The sequence below is a fragment of the Sorex araneus genome, chromosome 2 (genome assembly GCF_027595985.1).
Source record: "Sorex araneus isolate mSorAra2 chromosome 2, mSorAra2.pri, whole genome shotgun sequence".
NCBI classification, from domain to species: domain Eukaryota; kingdom Metazoa; phylum Chordata; class Mammalia; order Eulipotyphla; family Soricidae; genus Sorex; species Sorex araneus.
Genome location: NC_073303.1, coordinates 350,887,714 through 350,915,587, shown reverse-complemented (window position 1 = coordinate 350,915,587; position 27,874 = coordinate 350,887,714). Strand labels below are relative to the sequence as shown.

Sequence of the window (27,874 nt, the reverse complement as noted above, 5' to 3'; positions counted from 1 at the left end):
AAACAGAACAATGTTTGTGTTGGCATTTTACTCCTCTGCTCTATAGCACCCTGGAGGCTGAGTTTTCCTTGTTATTGGCTTCACAAGGATCACAGGTGACTTTTTTAGTCACTATGTTCCAGTGGCCTAACTGTATTCCTTATTCTTTGTTTCTGGCATCGATACAGAACAATTTTTCACTTTTCTAAACTTCTCTTGACTCTAACAGCAGGTAAGTCTTCTGAAATGATTACATTTCTGTCCCTTCCTTCTTGATTTTTCTCTTCAATTTTGTCCTTCATATATAGTTTTCATCAAAGGCTGCCACCAGGTTGGCCTCGCCGAGGAACGTGAAGTCGATGACACGGGAGGTGAAGTCGAAATGCTGTCTGCTCGCCGGGGTGGACCACCGAGATGCAGTGGCGGTCCCCGTAGCTGGCCCGACACATGCCACCCTGGAAGATGGTGATAGCTTTGCATGGAAAGGGACCGTAAGGCACAAAGCTGTGCAGCGGCTCCGGGAAGGGGGTGTCTGGGGACACGGGCCACTGGCAGTAGCTGCCGTCCGAGTGGCAGCTGATGATCAGCCAGCTCGCATTCTCTAGTTGCTGGCTGTTGCGGTGATGGAAGAGCACTCACCACGCCTCCAGGTCCCCGATGACCATGAGGCCCCGGCTGTAGCCGATGAGGACCTGGCTGGGGTCCCGGGGGTGCTCCTGCAGCGCCTCCACGAACAGCCACTGCAGCACGGCGACCGCGCACACATTCTGCTGCTCCAGCGTGCGGAAGGCTGGCACCTGCACCACCATGAGCACGGTGCCCTCTCGGTGCCCAGGTAGAGCAGCTCCCGCGAGGAGTGCGGCAGCACCACGGTGATCTGCGTGATGCTGAGCGCGGCCCTAGGGGGGTGTCCCCGCAGAACGAAGCACTCATCTTCCTGCAGCTCCAACACCCGGGCCCTGAGTGGTAGGCTCCACGGGTGCAGGCTATTGTCATCCAGGAGAGTGTCCAGCTGGCACTGGCCAGGATCTGCACCACTGCCTTGTTCTCATGGTGCAGCCCCATGAACTCCACCCGGGGGGCACCACAGAGCTTGGCTGCTGCAGTGTGGGGGCCGATGGCCAGCAGGCGCAGGGACAGGCTGTCGCCAAGGGCGCTGGGCTGGTGTGTGGGAGGCCATGCCCCAGGGTCTTGCTGTACTGGAAAAGGTCCTGCTTGAGTCTCTCCCTCTGAGGGTCCTGTCTCAAACCCCAGGAAGCACCTCATCTTGCTGGTGCCCCCTGCAGCCCCCGCCAACCCCCTTGGTCTTGTAAATATGAAATTCTTTGCATTAGGATGCTTAGGGAAGATCAGGGAAGAAAGGTTCCCATTTTGTTAACTCTTTGTAACATGAAACCAATTATTTTGTATCTTTATGTCTGTTACAACATGCCCATTGACCAAAAGCTTATGTTCTGTAGACTGGGAACATAAAGGTGAGCAGAGGCCACCCCAAAAGCCTCTGTCCCTCTTGGAAGGCCGGTAAGCTACCGTGAGTATCCTGCCCACAAGGAAGAGCCTGGCAAGCTACCCATGGGTATTCCATATGCCAAAAATAGTGACAAAGATGGTCTTCATTCCCCTGACCCTGAAAGAGCCTCCAATATGCCATTAGGCTACACTAGCACACGACAGGGACAAATGAAGACATTACTGGTGCCTGATCAAGCAAATCAATGAACAATAGGATGACGGTGAGACAGTGAGACAGTGTTATATAGTGTTAAATAGTTTTGTCCATTGTATTTGGCTCCCTAGTCTATGGCTATTATGGAAAATTCCACATTTTAAGCAAGAGAGGAGCTACTGCCTAAATGAAATTAAAATAATGAGGATAATTGATTTTTGAAAATGATAGAATTATCACTGGACATATACCATTCAATATGATGATTTTAACCACTACATTTATAATGTATAATTCCTAAATTTTCTTTTCTATTCTTTCCCTTCACATTCATAATATACTCATCATGGATGGCCTTCCATAATCTAAAAATTAAGTTACAAATTAAAAAAATATTCTTCGTTTCATTTTCAAGATTCAGTTTCAGTTAATCTGATCAAAGGTAAAACCAATTAAAATGAACTTTCTTTGTTTTCCACATCCTTTTTTGATATTTTTAATATTTGAAATGCATGTTTTTTGTAACCATATCTCTATTGCAAGAATACTTGACTCAGCCTTCAATGACTAGATCAAATTTGAAATAAATATGTATCATTCACCAAAAGTTTATAGCTAAAGGTCCTCGGATATTCTGTTATCACTGTCCTTGTCACTGTCATCCATTGCTCGAGCGGGCACCAGTAATGTCTCCATTGTGAGGCTCTTTGTTACTGTTTTTGGCATATCGAATATACCACAGGTACCTTGCCAGGCTCTGCCATGTGGTCGAGATACTCTCGGTAGCTCGCCAGGCTCTCTGAGAGGGGCGGAGGAATCAAACCCTAAGTTGATTGCATGCAAGCCCTACCCGCTGTGCTAAAAACTAAAATCTAGTCCTATGATGCTTAGAGCCAAATGAAGTGTGATGGCCATTTGACTTCTTTGCGTTTTATTTTTCTAATATATTCAACTAATACTTTCATATGTATTTAATCAGCATATATTTTGAAGTATGTTTCTTTTAAGCTTTAAACACATTAAATATTTCATTTAGGGAGTTCATCAATTCTTTGACTTTTAATGACTTCTATAAAGATTTGTCTAAACCTCTATCTCTAATATTGCTTATTCTCTCATAAGATATGAAGTCATTACATTTTAAGTTTCTATATAATTTATTTGATTTTTTTAATATACCACATGTACTTTGTTTACTACTTTATACCTGTTGTGAACTATATCTGGCAGCTTGTCATTACTGATATAAATCTAAAATTCCTTTCTTTTCCATAGAGACCTCCTTATTCCATACAAACTTAATAATCATCCCAGTGACCTTTCTCATTAGTCATCAGTGATGAACGAAGGCTATTCTCTGCTTTTTATTTTTCTTTTTTGTTTTTTTTTGTGATTTTTATCACTATATCACTGTATTACTGTCATCCTTTTGTTCATCGATTTGCTTGAGTGGGAACCATTAATGTCTCCATTCATCCCTGTTGCCTTCAGGGTCAGGAGAATGAGGCCCATTATTGTTACTGTTTTTGACATATTGAATACATCACAGGTAGCTTGCCAGGCTCTACCGTATGAGATTGTGCATTGTTCTCCTCTGGGAGCTTTGTTTTATATTCTCTGCATCTTGGCCATTGATGAGATTATATGGCGCTTGGGGTAGTTTGTGGGTGAGACTGCCAAACTACTGGAAAACTGGGGATCTGGGTGGAGGAGGTCCAGTCCTGATCTGAACAGGGTTGGAGATCTCAGCCACAGGTCCCGCATACCTGGGTTCCTCTGTTGGTTCTTTTATGGGTGAGGCTTGTCCTAGCATCTGGTGGTGGCTGGTTCTGCAGGTTTTCGGCTACAGGTGTTCAGCTTGGGGCCATGGTGAAGACACCCTGGCAGAGGGGCAGGAGATTCTGCTTCTCTGCTTTTTCTAATTTTAAAATGTCTCTCCTTAAAAATCTGTTCATTTTAATTATTTATCTTGTTTCTTTGTGTGTATCAGACTGTGATTATGTCTACTTGGTAGAGAAGGAGATTTTATCATTTTAACTCACTGATAATCATCAGCATATGAAAGAGATTTATTAAATATTCAGAATTCATTAATTCTTCGGAATTGATTAATTAATAGATTAACTGACTAATAGATGCATTTTTTAGATATTTGACTTTTTGGAATATGGTGTTTTATATACATATGATTTGTGTGGACTCTTGATAGATTTACCAAATCCAGTACCTTATCTTTGGAATTTTGGAGAGGACTAAGTTGAAAATAAAATTTATTTTTATTTAAAAGTTTTCAAAGAATAGAAATTATACTTTAAATGTTCGACATTTAACCTCATAAAAAGAACAAATACAACTCCCTCCTCTACTTCATGCTTGGTAACCTCTGTTTTGTACTCAATATCGAAGGACTCATCATTAAATGATACCCGTTTTTACTCCTGTCCTTTTGTAAAAAAACACACAAAATTGTGTTAGTTTAATATTGGTATAATTACTTTTTTCTTTGTTGTCTTCGCATATGGAATTTATCTCTAAGGCCACAGCCTTGGAGAGTTTTGTGTATATTGTCATCAATGTATTTTTTTCATTTTTGTCTGTTGTTATTATTATCTTTAATCAATTATAATTAATGTTAGTATGGTTACCTTGATAATGTTCATTTTTCCAGTTTATACACATGGCATATTCTTCTACTTCCTAGTAATCTCTTGTATTTCTCTTAATAGTGGCTTACAGTTTTCAGTGGTAAGTCTTTACATCTTTTATTAAGTTAGTTGATTTCTTGGTACTTGATGTTTTTGACATGATTTTATTTTTTGCAGATATCAGAGTTGTTTTATTTACCCTAGGAAAATACAAAAGACAAAAAGATTTCTTCTAGCAATGTAAAAAAAGATTATGTGTATATGTATAACATATATTTTAAAATATTGTACTCACATATTAATTTTGATAACAAAGGATAATTTAATTTGACAAAGTAAAATTCTTGTTCAAGGATCAGTGGCAGGGAGTGTTAGAATCCAGCCCTATAACCATATGGTCATAAGTATTAATCATCAGTGACACGATTTTAAGTGGAATTGTTTTCTTCATATCATCCTCTTCTAGTGAATTTATATATATATGTATATTTGAATTTTTGCATTTATATTCATGAAGGATATTTGCTTATTGTTCTCTTACCTAGACACTATTATGTATTGTGAGAGTAATGGGGAAAGTTTTGAAATTAAAGTGATAGATCTCAAAGACAGATATATTTGCCTGAAATTTCACCAAGAGATCTTTATTTTAGAAGTCACAGGATATGGAGGTGGGGAAGGGCGTGTGTGTGTGTGTGTGTGTGTGTGTGTGTGTGTGTGTGTGTATGTGTGAGCAATAAATCTCATTCTGGCCTCAGATCCATCATATCCACTTAGCATCATCCAAATGCATACAGGTTTTAAAGAAGAAACTTAGCCAAGTATTTTAGTCACTGATTTAAAACCTTGAAAAAGCTGTCGTTATTGAAAGGATAGTGCATTTCACACCGGTTCTTTCACAGTCCAGCCACAAGGACATCAACTAGAGATTGTGATCATGTATACCCAGTCACCATGGTCCAGCAAACTCATCTTTGCAGTTACTGAGGATCTGTCATTTATCCATTCCAGGCTGCAATAGTAGAATCAAAGGTCTGGTGTTCTGGGCATCAAATCATTGTGTGATTAGGCTTGAGTATCCGAATTGGGAGTACAATTTAACTGTTGCCTTGTGGTCTAATTAGTACTCATATGACTGGGTATTGTATTTAAAGAGCTGTGAAAGATGGCCAGGAGCAAAATCCTTAATTCCCTTTGATATGTGTGTGTTGGGTTTAAAATGGTTTTGTTGGTCTGCCTTATGTACTGGTCTACCAACAGTCACCAGAACTTTGTCACTGGTTTTGACAGATCTGGGCAACAGATCTTAGAGAGCTCAGGTTTGTGCTTGTCCACAGTTGCTGTGCTCGTGTTTGGGATATATCTAAGGGACAACTCAAGCTCTCTAGCATAAGACTGATGTCTGCCCTTCCACATTTCCTTGGATCTAACTGTAAGTCTCTTTTGCTGTCTTAAATCCCCTTTAAAGTCTTAGAGGAAGTAGGTCTGACCCTAAATAAATTAATCTGGAAAACATCGTTTTGAGTTTGCCAGTGAGCTTAGCAGAGCTTGGGCACCAAGTTTAGCTCCCTCTCTGGTACTGACAAGATTGATGGGTGGGTTTGACTGCATATTCATGGATCAGCATTCTGGGTAGGACTTAGTTCTCAAAAGTGCTTACTCTCCAGTATTGGTAAAAAAAAAAATGTGGTTTGCATATCAAGTATGGCTACAAACCCATCATCTTAGTGAAGCATTAGGGTCAACATAAGTTGGACCATATTCTCTTAGATACAATGGTCTGAGAGCAAGAGAGACTAGTGTCAAATAGCTAATTTTCTATTAGTTTCATTCACTTCCAGAATGTTCATTAGACTCCTGACTGTATCGAAGCCCATTCATGCTGACAAAGGAAACTAAGCCTATCCATACCTCCTTGTGAGACAATCTTCAGTGTATCCATCACTTGGCCCTTCTCAGAGTCCCTACTGCAAAGTTTTTATCTGCTACTCACTTGTCTCGTGCTCTGCCAATTCTTGTTGTACAGCCCATGTTTCAGACTTCCTTCCTCAGCTAATCTCTGCCCTTGAATGTCAAGCTACAGTCGAGTTCTCTATGGGAGCTGATGTTAAGGTCCAAACCCAATTTCTTCCTCAATATAGATTTTGCTCAAGGAGCTTATTCTTGCCCCTTTGTTAAACTCTTAAAGTCAAGTTCTATAAATCAATAAATTCTATCAATAGGAATAGATCATGTTAGCTACAGTCTTAACATAAATCACCATGTGTTTTTCAAAATAAATCATAGCATCATAAAGTTAGAAGGCATTATGATGGGTACTTAAGTGGATATATATAGCTGTTCTTGACAGATAAACAAGCTACTTAGAAGACTTCTAAAAAGAGAAGTCTATAACTTTCCAAGGTAAATCATACCAATCTTAATATCCTTGATATAATTTGTTTTGATAATTTTGAAAATAATATCTTCAATTTTCCCTAATCTGTCCTTGGTCAAAAGCTTTTCTCCTAGATTGCAGAGAGGAAATTCTAGCTGTATTTTTTAAAAGGTATATTTTTTCTTTATGTTTTTGGGTCACACCCAGAAGTGCTCAAAGCTCACTCCTGCACTCAAGGATCATTCCTAGAGATGCTCAGTGGACCACATGAGATTCTGGAGATCAAGCCCAGGTTGGCCATGTACCAGGCAAATGCCCTTCCCTTTGTACTATGACTCCTACCTGGATCTCATTTCTTCCATAACACACTATCATGCGTTCAATTTGCTCAGCAGGAGAGACTCTGCCCCTGTCCTCTGTCACTAAGGCCACTTCTTCCGGCCAGTTCTGTCAGGGTCAGTTCTGTCATAGATGTGCTATGTGTGCTTATGTATACCCGTCTCTTGAGGATGCTGGGTTGTTGTTGTTGTTGTTGTTTACTTTTTGGGTCACACCCAGTGATGCACAGAGGTTACTCCTTGCCCAGGCACTCAGGAATTACTCCCGGCAATGCTCGGGTGGACTATATGGAATTCTGGGAATCAAACCTGGGTTAGTCCTGTGCAAGGCAAACAGCCTATGTCCTACTCGCCCCAGGATGCTGTTTTAACAGGTGAAGTTTGAATTTCTCCCCCTCCCCTTCAGTGCCACACCCCCTCCTTCAAGGCAATATTGCTTCAATTGAAATGTGTTGCTGAGATAGGACAAAACGAATATCTAAAAATGAATGCCAAAAATTAATCAACTCCTGTGGTTAAAAATGGCCTGAACTTATAGATCAGTGGTTTTCGTACTTGAGTATACCACCTGGAGTGTTTGTTAATGCAGCTTATGAGACTGAACGGAATTCCTGATTCATTAGTTCTTCTCTGTGCTCCAGAACGTGGATTTCTCACGGGTTCCCAAGTTTGCTGAAGTTGCTTAGGCAATCACATTTTTAGAATCATTGCTATAATTAATGATTGCTAGAAAAAAGTTACTAAATATTGTGTAAAATGCACTATTCTTTCAAATTTTATTCAAGGTTTTAAATCAGTGACTAAAACACTTAGCTAAATCTATTCTGTATAGACCTGTTAGTGTTTTGCTGATGATAAGTAGGTACAATAGTTCTGAGGCCAGAATGAAATGTTTTGCCCCCAACCCAGTGACTTCAAGAGTAAGCTGTTTGCAGTGAAATTTTGGTCAAAGAGATATTTCTTGGAGGTCTCCTACTTTGTTTTGAAGATTCTCCCACTTTCCCTTGTTATATCTAATAACCTCTCTATTTCTCTTTACATTTTTAAATAAAGTAGCTATTATCTCAGAAAAATCAGGGAAGTTTATGTGAATGAATGCAAAATGTAATGGCTTGAAGCTTAGAAGTGCAAGGAAGAAATTACAGTCAGAGCCACACACACACACACAAAAAAAAAAACTAAAGAAATATATGACTCAAATGTTATTATAAAAATGTAGAGAAACATAAAGTGATTTGCTCCCCTACCCTGTCTTCCAGTTCATTTTGTTAATACTGAGTGGGAAAATATGTTTCATCTGGATGAATTCATTTGGTCAGTTTTTAAGATTGAGTATATGGTGTAAGTATATTCTTCTTTCCGCAAAATACCAGAAAGTGATGTGATTCTAGAAGTTAAAATATTAGCTCTGAAAAAATATTATACTCTCAAAATATTTTCAAAGCCTAAGAGGGTCTCCAAAGATCCAAATCCAAAGAACACCAGAAAAAAAAAAAAACGCAGTTTCTATTTGATAGTTAACAAGTGCTGTACAACCCTGTCTATCTCAAACTGTGCCTTTGTGTCTAAAAAAGCCAGGCTACAAATTAGCACTGACTTGCCTTTATTAGACCCCAGGGGTGTTTAGCCCAGCCTGGAATGCATGGTCATTTACTTGCATGAAAACCTTTAAGAAGCAAGACAAAGTGAAAATTTAAAAATAGAGCTTCAAAGCCTAAATAACAAAGCAAACAGAAAGCCCATTTGAAGTGACCACTTCCCTATCTTAAGGATCATGCTATTGATCCATTGCACATAGATTAACTCCCATGCACTACCACTCATTGTGTGAGATAATCTTGTATTTGCCTGCGCAGCACTCCACCTTGCTTGTGGATAACAATGCCCAGGAAATGAGGGAGGCAGTGGCAAAGGCCTGAATAGGGAGACTCTCCTTTGTTTCTCGAAAACCTCATTGTCTCCTCAGCTATTCTTCCCTCTGTCTTTCATTTCCATGTTTGCCAAAGAAAAGAATTAATAGAGTGGAAGTTTTAGATCCAGGCATATTTCATTGACATCAATGCTTTTTCCAACTCGTTCTCAGCTAAGTGGCAGGTCACTGGGAGACTGTCTATATGTTAAATTGCTCTTTTGCTGAAGGATTTTCTGAGAGGGGAATTATTTGCCAGTGGCTGAAGACTGGCAAGCAGACATTTTATACGTCCTTACTTTAGCAACCCTTGAAAACTGTCTATTCCCATGTTGGCGGTGAACAACGATCTGAAATATGGGGAAACCAAGTTCTACTCTAAAAGAGTATCCACCCAGTGTTCTTTATTGTTCTTACCATTGTCACAGCTTATTTTTTAATCTCCTCCCCTCAAATGATCATCACTTCACAGAATGCTCAGGAGGCTGATATATGATTATTAGCTTGAATGAATTTTGTTAATATCTTTTACACTATTCTTGCTTTACATTTCTATCTGAAAAGTATTTAGGCATTTTTCCTGGTTTCCACTTAGCCCTTCAGTCGTCTATGGATAACTGTTTTTAAGGCTTTCTATTTTTGTCTCTCTCATTCGTGTGTGTGTGTGTGTGTGTGTGTGTGTGTGTAGTGGAGCACAACTCCGGAGTATGCAGAGATTACTGCTGGTGGTGCTCGGGAACCTCATATACTGGGGATCAAACCCATGTCAGCTGCATGCAAGGCAAGTGCCTTCCCCTCTGTGTTATCTCACTGTTTTGCCATTTCCAAGTGAAAACTAAGATGAGCCAAAAAAAAAAAATATATATATATATGTATATATATACATATATATATGGTTCTGTTCACACTATAAAATGCAATTCAAATACCTGCAGATCCTAGAATTATGAGCTCTTCACAGTCAATTCCTTACAAGGTCACCTTTCAGATTCTACATTTCCCCAAGCCAAAATTTCATTATATAACAATCAGCATCTCCAGCTCTTCAGCCTAACCCCCTAGCAGTCCTGCCCCGTTTTCTAGACACCACATCTCTGTTTCATCATTTTCAATTAGTTTTGAAGCAATGTTTTCCCTCAAATTTTAAAAAACCCATTTTTTTAAAAATTTGCCAAAAAATTTACTTTGCCAAAAAGCACTCCTCAGTGTTTCTTAGGAATCTGGGGCTATGCTGTTAGGGTACGGTTCTGGATCTCCGATCCCAGACAAGGACCACACAGGAATGCAATTAGCAAGTAGGTAGTTTATTAAGCTGACTAGCCAGGGTTGTGCATATGCACACAGCAACATGCAGGTCCTGTGTGCGTGTGAGGCAAGGCCCAGAGCTTCTTCAAAGGAGATCTTATATAGGCCTTCACTGGCCGTTACAGCAGAGCCCGAGCATTTCATAGCCAATGGATTTGTAATGATACATATTTTCCTAACCAATCCGTTTAGAAGGACATCACTCCTCAGCCTATAGTTTTATTTTTTTTTCCATATTTTTCTTTATTTTTTTTTATTAATGAATCACCGTGAGGGTACAGATACAGGTTTACATATTCTCGTGCTTGTGTTTCAGTCATATACAGCTTGGGTATCTATCCCTCCACCAGTACCCATTCTCCACTGATGACCCCATCAACCCTCCCACTCACCCCCCATCCTATTTCCCTCCCCACTCCACCTTATTGGCAGAGCGTTCCCCTCTGTTCCTTCTCTCCCTTTGGGCATTGTGGTTAGTAATGGAGGTCTTGGGTGGCCAATGTGTTCGGTCTATAGTCTGCTCTGTGCACGCCTCTCTCATCCCGAATGGGTCCTCCCACCACATTTTTGCTTGGTATTCCCTTCTCTATCTGAGCTGCCCTTTCCCCCCAGCATGATCAGCCTATAGTTTTAGAGATCAGCATGTGTGTCAATGTTCAGGAATGTCCTGGGTTTTAGGGCAGTCATGGGTCTAGTGGCATGGGTTTTGTAGGAGGCATCTAAGAGGCATCTGGTTATCTGGTCTGACTTGCAACCTGGGGCACCTGTATCTGAGTTCCTTGCTCAGGGACAGAAGAACAAGTTATTCTGCAATGCGGGATCCTGTAAAAAGAATCTTGAGAAAGCTAAACTAATTCCTACATTCTGTTCTGGGTCAATTCCTCACAATGTTTGTCAGTACTCAGCTGGGTGGAGCAGGCATGATGACTCAGTGCTAGGTTGTCAATGTGATGCTTTGGTGCCCATTGCGACTTGGGAGCCACTAATGTTATACCTGCAGTACTGGAGATGCCCGCTATAATGGGGATCAAACGTTATGTTTTATGCAGGCAAGTTAGAGACTCCAGCTCTTTGGGCCATCTACTTGTTTTCTCAAACTTCATGTTTTTAAATTCATATTAGCAAATAGGTTCAAAACTTTGTCATAGAGATTCAATTCAAATCAATTAAATCAAGGTAGGTATGTCCTTTATATACATATGCTTTATGCAATGTGTTCACTAATTTACAGAAGACAATTTTCATTTTGTAGCAATTTTAATAGTAAGTCATTAGAGGATTTTAAATGTGCATATATGGCAGGAGGGAGTGTTGCTAAAATATTCAGTTGTATACTTTCAAAGTACTATTCTGGCTTTTGTATACAACCAGTGGCATGTGGACAGTGGCAAGGAGAAAAGTAACAGGTGGGAGGAAATTTCAACCCTCCAGTCACAGGTGATGGTAGTTTAGGTAGAGTTATAAAAATGAAGCTGGTATGAAGAGAACAGATTCTAGGTATATTCTGTGAATGGTATTGATAAGACTTGATAGTGGAGATGGGGTGAGAGAAAGCATCCAACAATGAGTTCTAGCAGCAGACAGATAGCAGTGCTGCATGCTAAGTTAATGAGGATTGGCAAAATCAATTTAACTTTAAGAGTAAATTTAAGAGTGATAAATTATACATGATGATTTTTCGGATGTTTTTCTATAGAGCTAAGAGGAGGTGCCAAATATTCATTTAGACATTATTTTCAGGCTTCCAAACAGCATCAGAGAATAAAAAAATGTATTGGTCATATGACTTTCAAACTCAAACATTTGATCTAAACCTACTGATTGAGGACTAAACATAGAAACATTACTTACATTAAATTATCTCACATAGTGATAGTGTGGCTAGGGAAGTATAAAACTTAAACCCATGGCGTCCTCAAGTTTTATTAGTTGAACAAAATTGTAGCAGAAATGAATCGAAGAAATAGCTTCTGACATAGGAAAGGAAAATGATATAATGACTAAAACTGTATGTAAAATTTGATTACAACTAGATAAGAGTAATTAGCAGTGTCAAATGTCAGTTTTATGAGGACAATAGATTACCACTATTTCAAGATGGGGTATGATCTTATTGAGAGTACTTGTCAACTACCTGAGTCTCAAGTAAGTTAACAGTGACTGGGATGAGGGAAAATGGGAGGATAGAAGAGAAATTGCAAGGATAGAAACTATACATTGGGTCAGAGAGGTCATAGAGCAGGTGTTCTGATCTGGGTTTCAGTCCCTCAAATTCCGTTCTATCCCGAGCACTACCAGCAGTGATCAGGAAGTAACCCCTAAACTTGGCTGGGTGTAACCCCAAAACAAAACAAAAGTGTCTGTTTGTTTCACTCAGATACTTCCTTTAAGTAAAACAAAACAGTAACAAGCGATGTTTGTAGCATAATGAGATCAAAGGAGGTTTCTGTAAGGTGGATTTTATTAAGCTATGTTTTATAGTTGAGAAAAAGTACCTGTAATAAGGGAGTAACAGATGATACCAAAGAGATAGGTAAAGTAAGAAGTGTATGTTAAATGTTTTCTCTTAAAAAGTTGAAAGGTGATGAAGACTCTTGGTCCATCTTTAAGGGTTGGCTTTTATCTGAGACAATGATATTTGTTTCATTATAAAACAGAGCAATCAAAGTAATCAGAGCATACATTATTATAAGATGGTGGATCACTTGATGAATAGAAGTGATTTTCCTTTTTGTCTGTTTTATTAATGAAAAATTAGGCGATGTCCAAAGCTATGAGCTATGATTGAAAAACGGCTTTGAATACAAGTAATTTTTCCAAATTGGAAAGAACTATACTAGGAAAGTGTAGTAAGAATTATTATGGCATGCTGGTAAATTTAAAGTCAGTCAACAGAGTAATGTGATCACCTCTAATCATGTTCAGCTTTTCAAAGATTGTGCTTTTTTTCAGGAAGGGTTTTTAGACAGACTGTGAAAGGTACTTATAAGAGAATGTTTAGATTATTTAACTACAAAATCTATATAAAAATAGAGAAAATATGTGATTAGGATGGTAGGAAGTAGTATAGGTTAATATAGTCCACTGTGGTAGTATAATTGTAGAATCAACTGCTTTGATGGAAAGGAGTATATTATCTGAGTAGAGAGATTTGATGATCAGGAAGTAACATACTGAATTTAGTAGATCAGATATATTGATGAGGATAGGATTATGACCTTGGATCTGAATGAATCCTATGATATTTGGGTGACAATAAAGTGAGACACAGAGAAATTAGAATTCTGGATATGCAAATTTATTGGTCTGATATACAAAGTTTAAAGGGTAATTGTAGGAGTAGGCACTTGAAATATTTTCCAAAGGTGATCTGCTTATTGGGTCTGGCAAATTTATTTTCCAACTTATACAATATTTCCTTTCTTTTTATGTCTATGTTACTAAGCTATTTTCAATATTGTGAGAAGCACCCTTTTCTAAGTTGTTTAAAAGGTCAAGGAAAATGTTTATTTTATGCATAACTAACAAAGAAAACAAGAAATCTCAGTAATAACTACTAACCAAGAATGAATGAGTGAGTGAATTAATGGTAATCCTTGACATCTTAGAGATAAAAGGAGTGGGAAATGCATTTCATTGCACTTATTTTATAGATAAAATAACTGACATTTGGAAGATAAATTACTCAGGATTACATGGCTTATTAGTGCATGAAATGAGACTTGATTCAAATACTAAGACCAATGTATTTTCTAGGAAAAATCTCTTCAATACATGGTCAGTACTTAAATTTCAACATTATCAAAAGTAGATAGAGAAGCAAGGATAGACTTTTAATTCAAGTTCAATATTGTTGATGGGTTGTAGCTTATGTGCAAACTAAGAGCCAGGAAAAACTTTGTTCGAACATTTTCAAACTTTAAAATTCCATTGTATTTCTGTCTCCTTTCTTGTTTATTTTCATAGCAGAGTTTGTATTAAATGGTGTAGAACTCTGATTTCTCTAGGCAAACTGTAGGCTAGTGAATCTGAAAATTAAATCAAAGTGCTATTTTCCTGGACTGGAGTGATAGCACAGCAGATAGGGTGTTTGCCTTGCATGCGGCTGATCCCGGTTCTATTCTTCTGTCCCTCTCAGAGAGCACGGCAAGCTACCGAGAGTATCTCCTCACACAGCAGAGCCTGGCAAGCTACCTGTGGCATATTCGATATGGCAAAAACAGTAACAAGTCTCACAATGGAGACGTTAATGGTGCACACTCGAGCAAATCGATGAAAAATGGGACGACAGCACTACAGTGCTATTTTCATAATGGGTTATGAAAACCTTTAGTTTAGTGTTATTATTGGTGGAAGAAAGAAATTTGGCAAAGCAATAAAACATGAGAACTCTTTGAGAGTCACTATTACATATTAATGTTGTCAATACCTAGGGGATTTTACCCATGAAAGAAACAGGTGAGTAAAGAGAGTTATGGGCAAATTCTTCTTCTACAATTCTTATTTTTATCAATGGATGAAATACGTTGTTTTTGTGATTGGTCAAGACACAAACATCTACCTATATTGTATCTAATTATAAACTATAACTCACAATTCAATCCAGTGATTATAATAATATTTTTATTTTTAATCTTTCTTTAGTGAAAAAAAAATTCTAAACTAGCTTTGCTTCTTCCCTATGTAATTCAGTTTAGGCATTCTCATGTCCTCTGTATTGTAGAATTAAAGGGTTAGTTATCATTAATTTTAATTTTATTTTTTAATGTTATGATTGTTTTGTTCAGTAATAATTTCAGTTAGATGTATTATTAGAATAATTAAAATAGTTAAAAGAGAATTATATAAAAAGAGATAAAGCAAGTGAAATGACATTATTATTTTTATTATTATTATTATTTTTGCTTTTTGGGTCACACCTGGCTCTGCACAGGGGTTACTCCTGGCTCTGCACTCAGGAATTATCCCTGGCGGTGCTCAGGGGACCATATGGGATGCTGGGAATCGAACCCGGGTCAGCCGCGTACAAGGCAAATGCCCTACCCGCTGTGCTATCGCTCCAGCCCCAAATGACATTATTTTTTTTTCTTTTTTAGTTACATTTCATTTCTGATATACATATATTATGTACATGCATTTGTGTATTTGTATATGTATGTATATGTATAAGCATTTAAGAAGAGAATGTCAATTACATTATTATTTTTGTAATTAGCAATGGAACTGAAGCTAAACTGATTAAATGAAGCAAATAATTCAAAAGTGTAAGGTTGGAAAATTGTGTTTTTGAAAAAAGTCAATCATTGTACAGTGGAAATGATGTGTAGCTCTTGAACTCAGGTCTTTAAAAGGCAAATTCTTCACCAAGCACTTAGTGACTCCTACATTTCTTTTTAAAGGAACATGCTGCCTGTCTTAGTGGTACATCAGGGATAGTTAATGATGAAAAGAACATTCCTTTCTTCCATTCCTGGGACCAGGATTCAGGAACATATAAGTTGTAAAATAAATTTGCCAGAATCAAGCAGCAGATCACTTTTGAAAGGTGCTTCAAATGACTACTACCATAGTTACTCTTTAACTTCAAAGGCAATTCAATTTTTGAATTGCTTACTCAATTTACCAATTCAGAACTCTAATTTCTGTTTCTTTCTTTTCATTCAAATATTATATGATTCATTCAACCCCACGGTCTTAATATCACCATTGTCATTACCATGGTTCCAGGAATGGAAAAAAAGAAATAAAGTTCTCCTAAATCTATGAAAATAAGTTCTATTGAATTTGATTATATTAATGAAATTATAAATTATGGTACTGGAAAAACAAAAGTTATATAATATTAAACATATATTTTAAATATAAAAATAACAAAACTATGTTGAGAGAAATAATAATTTATAACATCATAACAATAAACTTAATAATCATTTGAAGCACTGTGTGTAAACTATAAGATAGCTTGATATTAATGCATCTAATATTGAAGGAAGTAGAAGTTAAACTTAGTTTACAGACTAGTAAATAAAATTTAGTCTCCTTGGGTCATAGTGGTTACCTAGTGTAACCAACATATTTCAAAATGAGCCATTCAAGATTTATATGTGATGTAGTTTGTTCAAGTCACTACTTTATAACAATCATTTAATTGAACAATTAAACAAAGATAGAAGCAGGGTCTATAGAATTGATGTTGCCAAATTGCGTTCATGATTTAAATCTGCTTAATTTGTCCATATTTGCTTTAATTTCTGAATACATCCTTTTGGACTAGGGAAATTACTTTTTACACTTTATCCCTTTGATTCATACATGAACACCCCAGTATTTTAAACAAACAGAGGTTAATATATTGTTGCTAGAGTAAAAGCCAAGATGATTCATCTTCAAAGGTATTTAATCAGATGTATTAACTGCTGTCACCCTGTTTGGCTCCATAGCTACAAAGGTTCAAATATGCTATTAGTAGTTTCAAAAGGAAATTCCAAACTGATGATAGCTTTGGACCAGTAAGAACACAGTTTAGCATCAAAGTTTAGTAATATGTGTCTTCTGTTAATGAAAATCTTTTTGGAAAAGGAATAAAACTAAAAATATTAGAAGATCTATGCATTGGTGCCCTAGTTATTAAGATGACTTAAAAGCCAAGTTCTATTCATGTGTATCTAACAAAAACTAACCTTGCAAGCTACTAAGAGAGAAAAAATATAAGAACAAAAATCTCACCAATGGGTACTTTTGATACTCTGTGAGTAGCTATCACATGAAATGCAGAGTACTGATGGCAAAAAAAATAAAAGCAGAGTACTGAGGGTAAGGCAAACACCCTACCCTCTGTGCTATTACTCATCTATATTAATCAATTATTTTATTTACATTTTGGCAAGAATTGGCCTCCCCAGTCGATCATTTCATGGCTAAATCTCAAACATAAGAGCTCTGTAACTATATCACAGTGATTCAATAACATTTAAATTATATACATATATATATATAATATATAATGACTGGAGTGATAGCACAGTGGGTAATGACTGGAGCAATAGCACAGTGGGTAGGACATTTGCCTTGCACGTAGCCAACCTGGGTTCAATTCAAACTTACATTAAGGCTATTTCTAAAGCACAGAATGTTGGGCTAAATGAATTTTGCCTCTCACCCATAGTAACACGCATTCTCTCTAAAGATCATCTATGACTCTAAAGTATAATTTAGTATTTAACCAAATAATATCATATTGTTATTTATGATTGAATTTGTTGGGATAATCCTGTGAGTTTAACGGGCTTTTAATCTTCTTAATGACAGATTTTTATTTTGTATTTTTCTTATTTTGTGTACTTCCTAGCAATTAAGTCAAGCTTCAAGATGTAATAGAGGACTGAAGAATGCGGGTTTCATGATTTGATTCTCATATATCTTTTTAATACCAAGGAGGGAGTTGTATGTTCCTTTATACAATGGAAAAACCTTAATAACAGACTGAATAGAAATTGACATACTTAAAAGTCATCATGGAAGATATACTTTCTTATAGACATTGTGGATGTATTAGTTTGTGTAGAAGTAGAGTAGAGTTTAGCAGGGTTATTGCTCTCTGATTTAGAAATTGCTAGCCTGAGTTGAAATAATTTTTAATATTTTGAAATACTTATTTCCCATAAAGATATTATTCTTGTTATTTATAATTATCATAATAGTCACCAATACCATTGTACAGTTTCTATTTCCTTCTGAGATAATTTCAAGTAATACTGGCAAGAAGGACTGGAACACAGCGGGTAGGGCTTTTGCCTTGCACATGGCCGACCCAGGTTTGATTCCTCCATCCCTTTCGGAGAGCCCGGCAAGATACCAAGAGTATCCTACCCGCACGGCAAAGCCTGGCAAGCTCCCCATGGCATATCCGATATGCCAAAAACAGTAACAACAAGTCTCACAATGGAGACGTTACTGGTACCTGCTAGAACAAATAGATGAATAATGGGATGACAGTGGTACAGACAGTGCTACAGTGTTACAAGAAAAAAGTGTCTCCACACTATAAGTTTTACACTTTTTTCTAGATATTTTATAGTAAAATCTTTGATGAGCTTCCAACTATAAGCAGAAAATGTGCAGAGTAAATTTACTGAATAGAGCCCTTAGACTCATAAGATCTTTGAGCTCAAAAATATTGTGAAACACAATTCTGAATAATAAAGGGAAATGGCAAAATAATAGCAAACTGGGAATTGGAGAAATAGCACAGGCAAAGAGTGCCCTGGCACAACATATAGTCCCTAGAGTTCCACCAGAAATGATCCCTGAACTCCACTGGGTATGCAACTCCCTTCCCACCCCCAAATAATTATAAATCAATTTATTTTATTTAAACTTATATACCTGTATATCAAATCTTCCATGATATCGAAGTGTTGTTGTTGATTTAAGATACCATTGTCCCTAAAAAAGAATTTTGGACTCTTAATAATACTAAAAGCTCTAAAAACCAAATCTTTAATACTTTAAGACAGTCATAATTAGCATTCAAATTTAAGTAGCACTGTAGCACTGTCGTCCTGTAGCTCATCTATTTGCTCGAGCGGCACCAGTAACATCTCCATTGTGAGACTTGTTGTTATTGCTTTTGCCATATCGAACATGCCATGAGGAGCTTGCCTGGCTCTGCTGTGCAGGTGGGATACTCTTGGTAGCTTGCCTGGCTCTCGAGAGGGATGGAGGAATCAAACCCAGGTTGGCCGTGTGCAAGGCGAATGCCCTACCTGCTGTGCTATTGCTTTGCTTCCAAAATTAAATATATCAAGCATTTTTCTAGGCATGGTATTAATTTCACTAGGTCCTGAGGTATGCTTACATTACATAAAAGGAAGATTGAAAACAAAGATCCCAGTTTTCTAATTAAATTGAAAACTAGTGAGGTTGATTCTTAATGTTCCTAAATTTTGTTCTTTGTCTTTTCATCTTATCTTTTAGATACTCTAGTGTTTTCAAGTTTTTCCAATCCTGCCCTTAGAGAAGAAACTCTCACAAGGATCCATGACTATTAATGTAGTCTGATTTGCTACTTTTCCTGAGAATAAAAGTGGTGTGTGTGTGTGTGTGTGTGTGTGTGTGTGTGTGTGTGTGTGTGTGTGAAACAGACATAGGAAAGCTTTTTTCTGAGGGAGAGTTGAAACCCTGTTTTACCTATAGACATAGTCAATTTTCAATACAGGATAGAGAATACTTTTGAGAAATTATGGGAGAGAAGATTTTATCAATATAATAAATCTAGATATAGATTCTAGATAGGAAATGAAGTTGTACAGACATATGGTAACTTAGCCATTGCTAAGTCAGCATGTTATGAACTTGTATGAGTGTGAAATGTCCATGAGAACAGGATGCTGGAGGCAGGATTATACTTTACTATTATATTACATCTACATTAATTGACAGTATTCTATACTTTTTGTAATTCTTTACTTTTCTCCTATTTTGAACTGCTATCTTAGTTATCATTACTTAAATTCTCTTATTATTTCAGATGTGTAAAGTAGATGCTCAGTAAAGTTTGGTTAGCTGCTTTTGTTTTCACATTTCAAATTCATTTCAATATTGACTACTAAAAACAAAAGACGAGTTCTATATAAGGCAATATTAAAAACTGAGATATTATGATTGCACTATCTCTCAAAATTATTTTCCTCAAATAGACCAGAACCCAAATTTACATGTCTGCCCTGGAAGTCAACAAAAAGGGTTCACATAAAGAGGAAGAAGGAAAAATGAGAATAATGAGAGGTCTGTGTTTGCGGTTCAGTTCTACTCACGTCATCAATAAGTTCCTATATAGACTTATTTTCATAATGCCTTGTTGTTTTTTCACTGGATATTTAATTTTCCAAAATAACCAAAAATTATCATATATAGCATATATATATATATATATGTCGCTGGAGTAATAGCACAGTGGGTAGGGTGTTTGCCTAGCATGCAGCCAGCCTGGGTTCAATTCCTCCCTCCCTCTCAGAGAGCCCGGCAAACTATGGAGAGTAACCCGCCCTCAAGGCAGAGCCTGACAAGCTACAAGTGTTGTATTGGCTATGTCAAAAACAGTAACACGAAATTTCACAATGGAGACATTACCGGTGCCCATTCAAGCAAATCAATGAACAACGGGATGACAGTGCTAACAGTGCAGTGCTAATATATATGCATATATTGAATGCATATATATATATATATGTCATTCAACTTTTAGTCCTACTTTCTCTAACTTTATAGTTTCAAATTTGATGTTTCAGAGATTTTACGTTTTTTAACCCTCAGTAATGAAGAGGTACTTTAACAATAGCAAGTAAACAATTTCAAATAAAAGTGTATAAGATGGTGCTATAAAACAAAGTGTTATTTTTTTTCTAATGGTATATATATAATCTAGTAATTGAATTGAAAAATGAAATGATGGAGTATTGCAAATATATAGAAGGAAAGTCAAATAAATTTTTCTTCATGCTTCTAGTTCTTTATAGTACATTACATCAGTTAATGGCAATTTGTATAATTTGTGTAATGACATAAATTGCCACAAACCCTCACTCAGTGAAGTGCTGTCAGAATCATAAATCAGGAGCCAGAGAATGAGCTTTGGGAAACACAGTCTATCAGCCTTAGGGTGAAAGAGGAATGGGTCAGGGTGACAATCATTCTCTGAGTCACTGTGCAGAGTTGAGAAGGAAAATGAATGGAATGGCATGAAGAAAGCGTGACTGAGCCAGACCTTGATGAGATAATCCTCCACATCAAATGGAATAATGTTTCATGACTACATGTTGTTTTGCTCAACTTCTAAAATTACTTTCCCTAACTTATGATTACTTCTCTGCAGGGGTCTAAGGACAATGTTAAAAATAAATCTCACATCCTTCCAGAGACTTTTTAGCACAGGCAACTTATTTTAAATATATATCAAGAACTGTCAAGACTTTGATATTTTATCCTATCAGCTTAATAAATTAGCCTAACACAATTTCATGGATGCTAGTGAAGACTTGAGGCTTCTGGGTCAGAGACAAAGGACTTTGTTACTTAGGCACAAGAAGTATCATATTATTGCACCTTTTCTAAAAGCCTCAATTCCCCACAGTATGCCACAAAGAGCTACATGGCACAGAGAAGTCAAGGTTAGCAACATAAAGAGAGAGGATCCCTGGGCATAGAAAATCCACCCTGGGCATAGAAAATCCACAGCTTTTACAATGGGCAGTTGGATACAGCCAAGACTTTTTTTTTTTTTGAATTCCAAGTCTAGAAGTAAATCCTTCAAAATTCATCTTTCAAGGCTATTGAGTATGCATGCATCCTTGAAAAAATAGTGCGAAGTAAAGCAAGCAGTACCTCACTTCCTAAGACATGAAAGAGCACACGACACTATTGATAATTATCTTCCAACATTTTAAAAAGGAGAAATGCTCTAATAAATCCCATAACTTTGACTCCCTTGGGATGTGAAAATACCGTCTCTTTCTCCTGGAGAGATATTCTTACCTCACACCACCTCCATTCTTGAAACTAATGAACTTAAGCTACCTAGACAGTGGAAAATGAAACAAAACATTAACTTTGGTCTTTTAGCATTGGCAGAGGGTCTAAAGTAATAATCCTTGGCATTTATCCCTTTACCTTTTATTATCTAAGCACTTTGTGAAATTATCTAGTTAGTTAATCTCCTTAACACCTTGTGAGTGAGGTTAAATGATGCAGTTTCTAAAAAAGATATATACAAATTATAAATTGATAGATATAGCAATATAAGTTTGGGTTATAATTGTTCTTGGTGTTTGATGGTATTACAGCCATTTTATGGCCCAGTGGGTATAGTTTCTTCTACACGTCATCTGTTTTTATGGTCTAAGCATTTGAAGGAACAATCCAAAATGACTCAACGAAACCTCTGTCCCTTCAAAGTAGCCTATGCATAGGACATAATATTATAAATATTTTATTCCCCCACCATTTACCCTCAGTTTTAGCTGTATTTATAATTCTAGAAGCAATGTTTGAATGTAAATTTTAAAATCTTAAAATTGATATGAACATGAATGATCACATAAATTTGACTTATTCAATATACAGGTTCTTTAGGACTTATAATTTTTAAAACTAAATTGCAGATGACAGATTTTTTTCATCAGTGAATTAGTAATGAAAATTTATGTTTATTTGACATTTTGTTAATGCAACCTACAAGTCTAGCTTCATAAAATTATTTTTACATAAAAGGTCACAGTCTCAAATTTCACAGAAGTATGAAATGTTTAGGTATTTTATTTTTCACTGATGAATCCCTAAGACTGAAATCAATAGTGATTACAGTATAAAATATATTTGTTTAGTTAATGATGATGTAGCAAACCAATTTGCACAGAAATTCACATATGAAAAGCCCTATCATGACATATAACATTCCTCGGCAGTCATTAACCCTATTTCTCTTTTTCTGCACCTTACTCAATAATTATTCCCAGGTATCCACGTACTCATCCTAAACTGCTAATGTTTTCAGCAGATAGAAGTCTTGAAAGGACAAATACAAATTTTTCCTCCTTAACCAATAGCCTAGTTTATCATTTGAGCAACAGCAATCATGAGTGGGATCTATATTATCATACAATCAATATTATTTTTACTTCTCCAGCTTTTATATAACGTTCTATTTCCAAAACCTCAGACAATATTCCTGGAACCAAAATAAGGGTTTAAATCTCTTATATCCTTTATTGTCACTTATCTTTACAATTTCCACACAACTGCCTCTGATGTAGACACTACAGGCTGTCTTGCCTATGTGCTGATTGCTACGTGTTCTTGGGACTCATATTCTTTGTAGTCATTCATATCACAAGTTTAATCTAGTTTAGCTACACTAGCATCTAAAATTGGTAAAAGTGCTATGATTTACATTCCAAATAGATGCTTTCACTTTTGAATAGCTGCCTTGTACAAAGCAAAAAAAAAAAAAAAAAGTGTCAGCTCTATGCAGGTTAAAATCTTGTTGGAGAAGGCACATGTAATCCTTTGCTAGTGAACCTAAATTTATACAAAAGCTACCAGTTCTTAGGCTTGGAAAAGACCATAGTTGATCAAGACACGTATCACAGTCATATTTTGCTTGCTGCTTTTTTTTTTAAATCAGACTTCTTACAGCATCCTTATAAAAAATCATCTTATGACTCCATGTTCTCTCATTCTTCAAGGATTCAACAATCTATGCAACATTCATTTTATTTTCCTTCATCTCTATAATCACATTACCTGCTTTATATAGATTTTTGGGAAACTTTTTATCTGTTTCTTCATATTTGAAGTTTATTCTTCTCTTTTAGCCCCGGAAAATAATGATAATACAATCAGCCTCATCACCTAAACACAGATGAATGTGACAAAAAGGCATGTGGCCTAAGAAATAAAAGTTCAGCCTGTTTTTGACATAAGTGTCAAGACGATCTAAGAGTTGCCCTTGCAACAGATAATTAGGGAAAACTGTCAAGCCTGCAGCTTAATCCTGTGTACATCTGCTCAAAGTCAGCTCTGAAAACTGTGGGATCTAGGAAGACAATCTTTTGTAATTAGCCAAGGCCACTATAATCCATAAAAACATCTGATCAAATTGATTTCCAGTCCATCAAGTGATATCTGTCAACAGCAACCTTACGATCCTCCCCAAACTGCGACCACCACATGTAAAGCTCTAAGGTCATTTAAAGGTCCCTTAGCCTCATAAATATAAAATCATTTTCACTTTTTGACAGGCTGCTTTTGTGTGTGTGTGGTTGTAGGCAACAGTGGAAAAGGAAAAAAGATGGAATTTCAGAAGCATTCATAAACAATAGTGTGCAAAAGACAGAAGTTCACAACACTTTTTGTAAAATCAATGTTCTGCAAATGTGTAGATAACAAAATGTGTGATTTATGAAGAGAAAATCATATTGTCTCTGCTTCTACTCTAAAGCTCTTTCTACTGCTCTTAACATCATTGGCATTGCTGAGCATTGCACCCACCTGTTTCACTACTTAGATGAGCAGCTTGCATCTCTCTGCCATATCTTTGCTGTTCTCTGGTGTCTAAACAGTCTCTGTTATAGCCACTAAATCATCTCTCCTAATCTCAGGCTTTTAGTTTGGATTAAGTTCTTTCTATATATTTTTTTGACTTTCTTATCAGCTAGTTCCTTTGTAATATGTTCCCTTGCCCTTATTACTACCTCTGTGGCCATGTAGAGTGATTCTCTTAGGTAAACATATCCTCATTCATCTCAAAATACCTGTCATCAGTCAGTTTAAATCCCCTTACATCTGAATTCTAATTTGATATGCCTCATTCATCTGTGTGTTTAACTGAATTATATGGCCTAGAAGTTTGTTGCAATTTGGATTTCTCTAAAATTTTCCAAATATTGGCTCTCCATACTTTCTCTTGGGATACTCTTTTAGTCTCTGTTTGGAGACATTTTTCTGCCCTCTTTTTTTCATTTTTATTTTCTATATAAGCCCATGACCTAAGTGCATAATAGTCTTGCAGAACTTCCAGCCTTTTTTCTTTCTGTTTTTCTTGAACAATTCTGTGTCTTCTTCTCCCTGCTCTAGATTGATTCCTCTCATTCTTACATCTCTAGAAGCTTCAACTTCGGTCCCATATGTTCACTAGCTTAAAGAATCTAGTTAAAAACACCTTATGTTTATATGCTTCCTAACATATCCCAAACTCAATTAATCTATTTCCATCATTCTGTTAATTTTTCAGATTAATTTATTTTCATTTAGCAATTGTCTCTGGTTTTCTATCCTTTCTCTGTATTCAAGTTGTCACAGGTATTTTCATTTCTACATTGAAATATTGATTTATAATAACTATTGAATATCTTTCCATAGTAGTAAGGGTAAGGAAACAAATCAAAAAGGAGCTAGCTGATAAGAAATATAAAAAAATAGAGAACTTAATCCAAACTAAAAGCCTGAGATTAAGAAAGATGATTTCTTAATAGGGTTGGAGCCATAGCACAGCAGGTAGGGTGTTTGCCTTGAAAGCAGCTAACCTGAGTTCAATTCCTTTGTCCCTCTCCAAGAGCCCAGCAAGCTACCAAGAGTATCCCACCCGCACAGCAGAGCCTGGCAAGCTACCTGGGTATATTTGATATGCCAAAAACAGTAACAACAAGTCAATTGTGAGACAATGGAGATGTTACTGGTGCCTGCTCAAGCAAATCCATGAACAATGGTACAGCAGTGCTCTACTATCCATATGGAGATTTCTCTTATTATCTTCTGTAAATTCTTTCTTTGACCGCTCCCAGTGAGTGCTTGGGGGGCCTGGGTGTCATTCACAGTCATATGCAGCCAATCATGTGGAGGTTTAATGTTAATCCCTAATCCTAGGGATACCCAAGGAAAATATGTCAATCAGGTAACAGTACTAGGGTCATAAAGGTCACATTACCTGTGTCAGCAGCCACCAGGTTCATACCTAATAATGCTGGGGAGGGGGTTGCCTTCAGTAGCACAGATAGAAAACATGTCCACTACATATAAAATTTGCATTGCTAATTCTTGATTGGTCTCCAGTCCCCTAAATCAAGAATGCTTATATTAGATTTTTACTGAGATAAAGTTTACAATTCAAAATTTTGTTTCTTAGTGCACCAACTTGTACTACTGGCATTATAATATAATTCCATAACATCTGATCACATCAGTGTATATGGACATAATGTATATGTAATTTCTTTACATAAACATATAATAGGGGCCTGAAAGGTAGTATAGTAGGTAGGACACTTGCCCTGCACACTGCTGACCCTAGTTCAATATTGGGAATCCCATATACTCCCCTGAGCACTGTCACTGTCACTGTCATCCCATTGCTCATCGATTTGCTCAAGTGGGAACCAGTAACATCTCTATTGTGAGACTGGTTGTTACTGTTTTTGGCATATCGAATATGCCACAGGTATCTTGTCAGGCTCTGCCGTGTGGGGAGATACTCTTGGTAGCTTGCTGGGCTCTCCAAGAGAGGTGAAGGAATCAAACCCGGGTTGGCTGTGTGCAAGACAAACACCCTACCTGCAAGGAATCATTCCTAAATACAAAGCTAGGCAAGCCATGAGCATCCTCAGGAATGGCCCCAAAACCAAAGGAAAATCCACACTAAACATATGGATAGAATGCACAAATACAGCTATTGCTAAATGTAAAATAATACCTATTCTATTTGAAGGGATATCTTTAAAGAATCTAATTACATTTATCTACATTAACCACTGCAAACATTATAACAATGTAAGGCTCATGTTTGGCTATTACCTTTATCTTAGTCTTCTTAGATCCCTAATTATGTCTATACTCTGCCACAATCATCAAACCATGACAATTCTTTTCTCCCAAGGACTTCCCATGATCCATTTAACATGTTTTCATGTCCTCATTCCTATTGTTTTTTAAATTGCATGGCGTATGTTATATTCCCCCTCTATAGACTTGACTCTCAATTCATCATAAGAACACTGCTAATATAACCAGATAAAATGCAGCTCTGACATTTTACTCTCAAAACCTTTCAAACATTTCTCATAGCCTTAGCCTGGTTTGTGTATGTCCTCTAATTTTCCAAATGAATCCCATGAAAATACAATTCATAGTTCACATGTGCTACAATTTGTGGGCTAAATTTATTAAACTATATTTTCACATGTTATCTTAATTTTTATACTAAGATTAAAAAATTATAATTCTGCAATTGTGCCTACAATATGACATATCACGGGTGTCAATTAATGCTATGCAAACTTACACATCTTTTCAATTAAACAGTACTGATATAGAAAAGAATGTATTGTCATCATGTTAATTAATTATTATACAATATAATTAATTCACTACTAGACATAGAAATACAAATAATAAAATGGTCTAGGAAGCTAGAGAAAGCTATTTCTCTAGCTTCTGAATATTGGAATACTAATACCTAAATCTAAGTCTGGTAATACCAGTTGGAATACTGTATAACAACGGCACAAGTTAAAATATAAGCATGCATAAAATGTATTCTTAATTTCATAGAGATTATATAAAATAAGGGGGGAAAGATCTGATAGAATCGTCTATTGGTACACAAACACATTAATATAATTAAGAGTAAAATATCACATTGAGAGCTCCAAATCACATTTTAATGAAGCAAGCAACCTTTCCAAAGACAAATTCACCCTGAGTCATTCAGAAACCTAGTTAAAACATACAGTTTTATATACTGTTTATAAGGTAACTTAAAACTTACCATCATTATCGTATGATGATAATATATCATATATATCATTATCATTATCATATGTATTTTGATACAGTTATAAAACTTTAAACTTCATACAGTTACACGGCACCGGGGGCAGTTTGTGGGTGTGGCTGCCAAGCTATTGGAAAATGGGGGCGCTAGGTGGAGAAAGCCCAGTCCTGATATCCAGTTTTTTTTTACAATTTTTATACTGTCTAATTGCTTTCAGGTTGGTTTCAAATACTTCTAGCCTGAAGGCTGATGGTCTCAAGGTTATGTGAGTTTGAATTTGGGAAATCTTTCTGAAATATATGTTTTTCCTATGTTGTATTGTATAGTACAGT

At 36.6% G+C, this 27,874-nt stretch overlaps 1 pseudogene; it reads right to left on the bottom strand.

The window, feature by feature from the left end:
* Positions 1–277: 277 nt before the first annotated feature.
* LOC101553770 (LLGL scribble cell polarity complex component 2-like) lies at positions 278–27,542 on the bottom strand (annotated as a pseudogene).
* Positions 27,543–27,874: the final 332 nt, after the last annotated feature.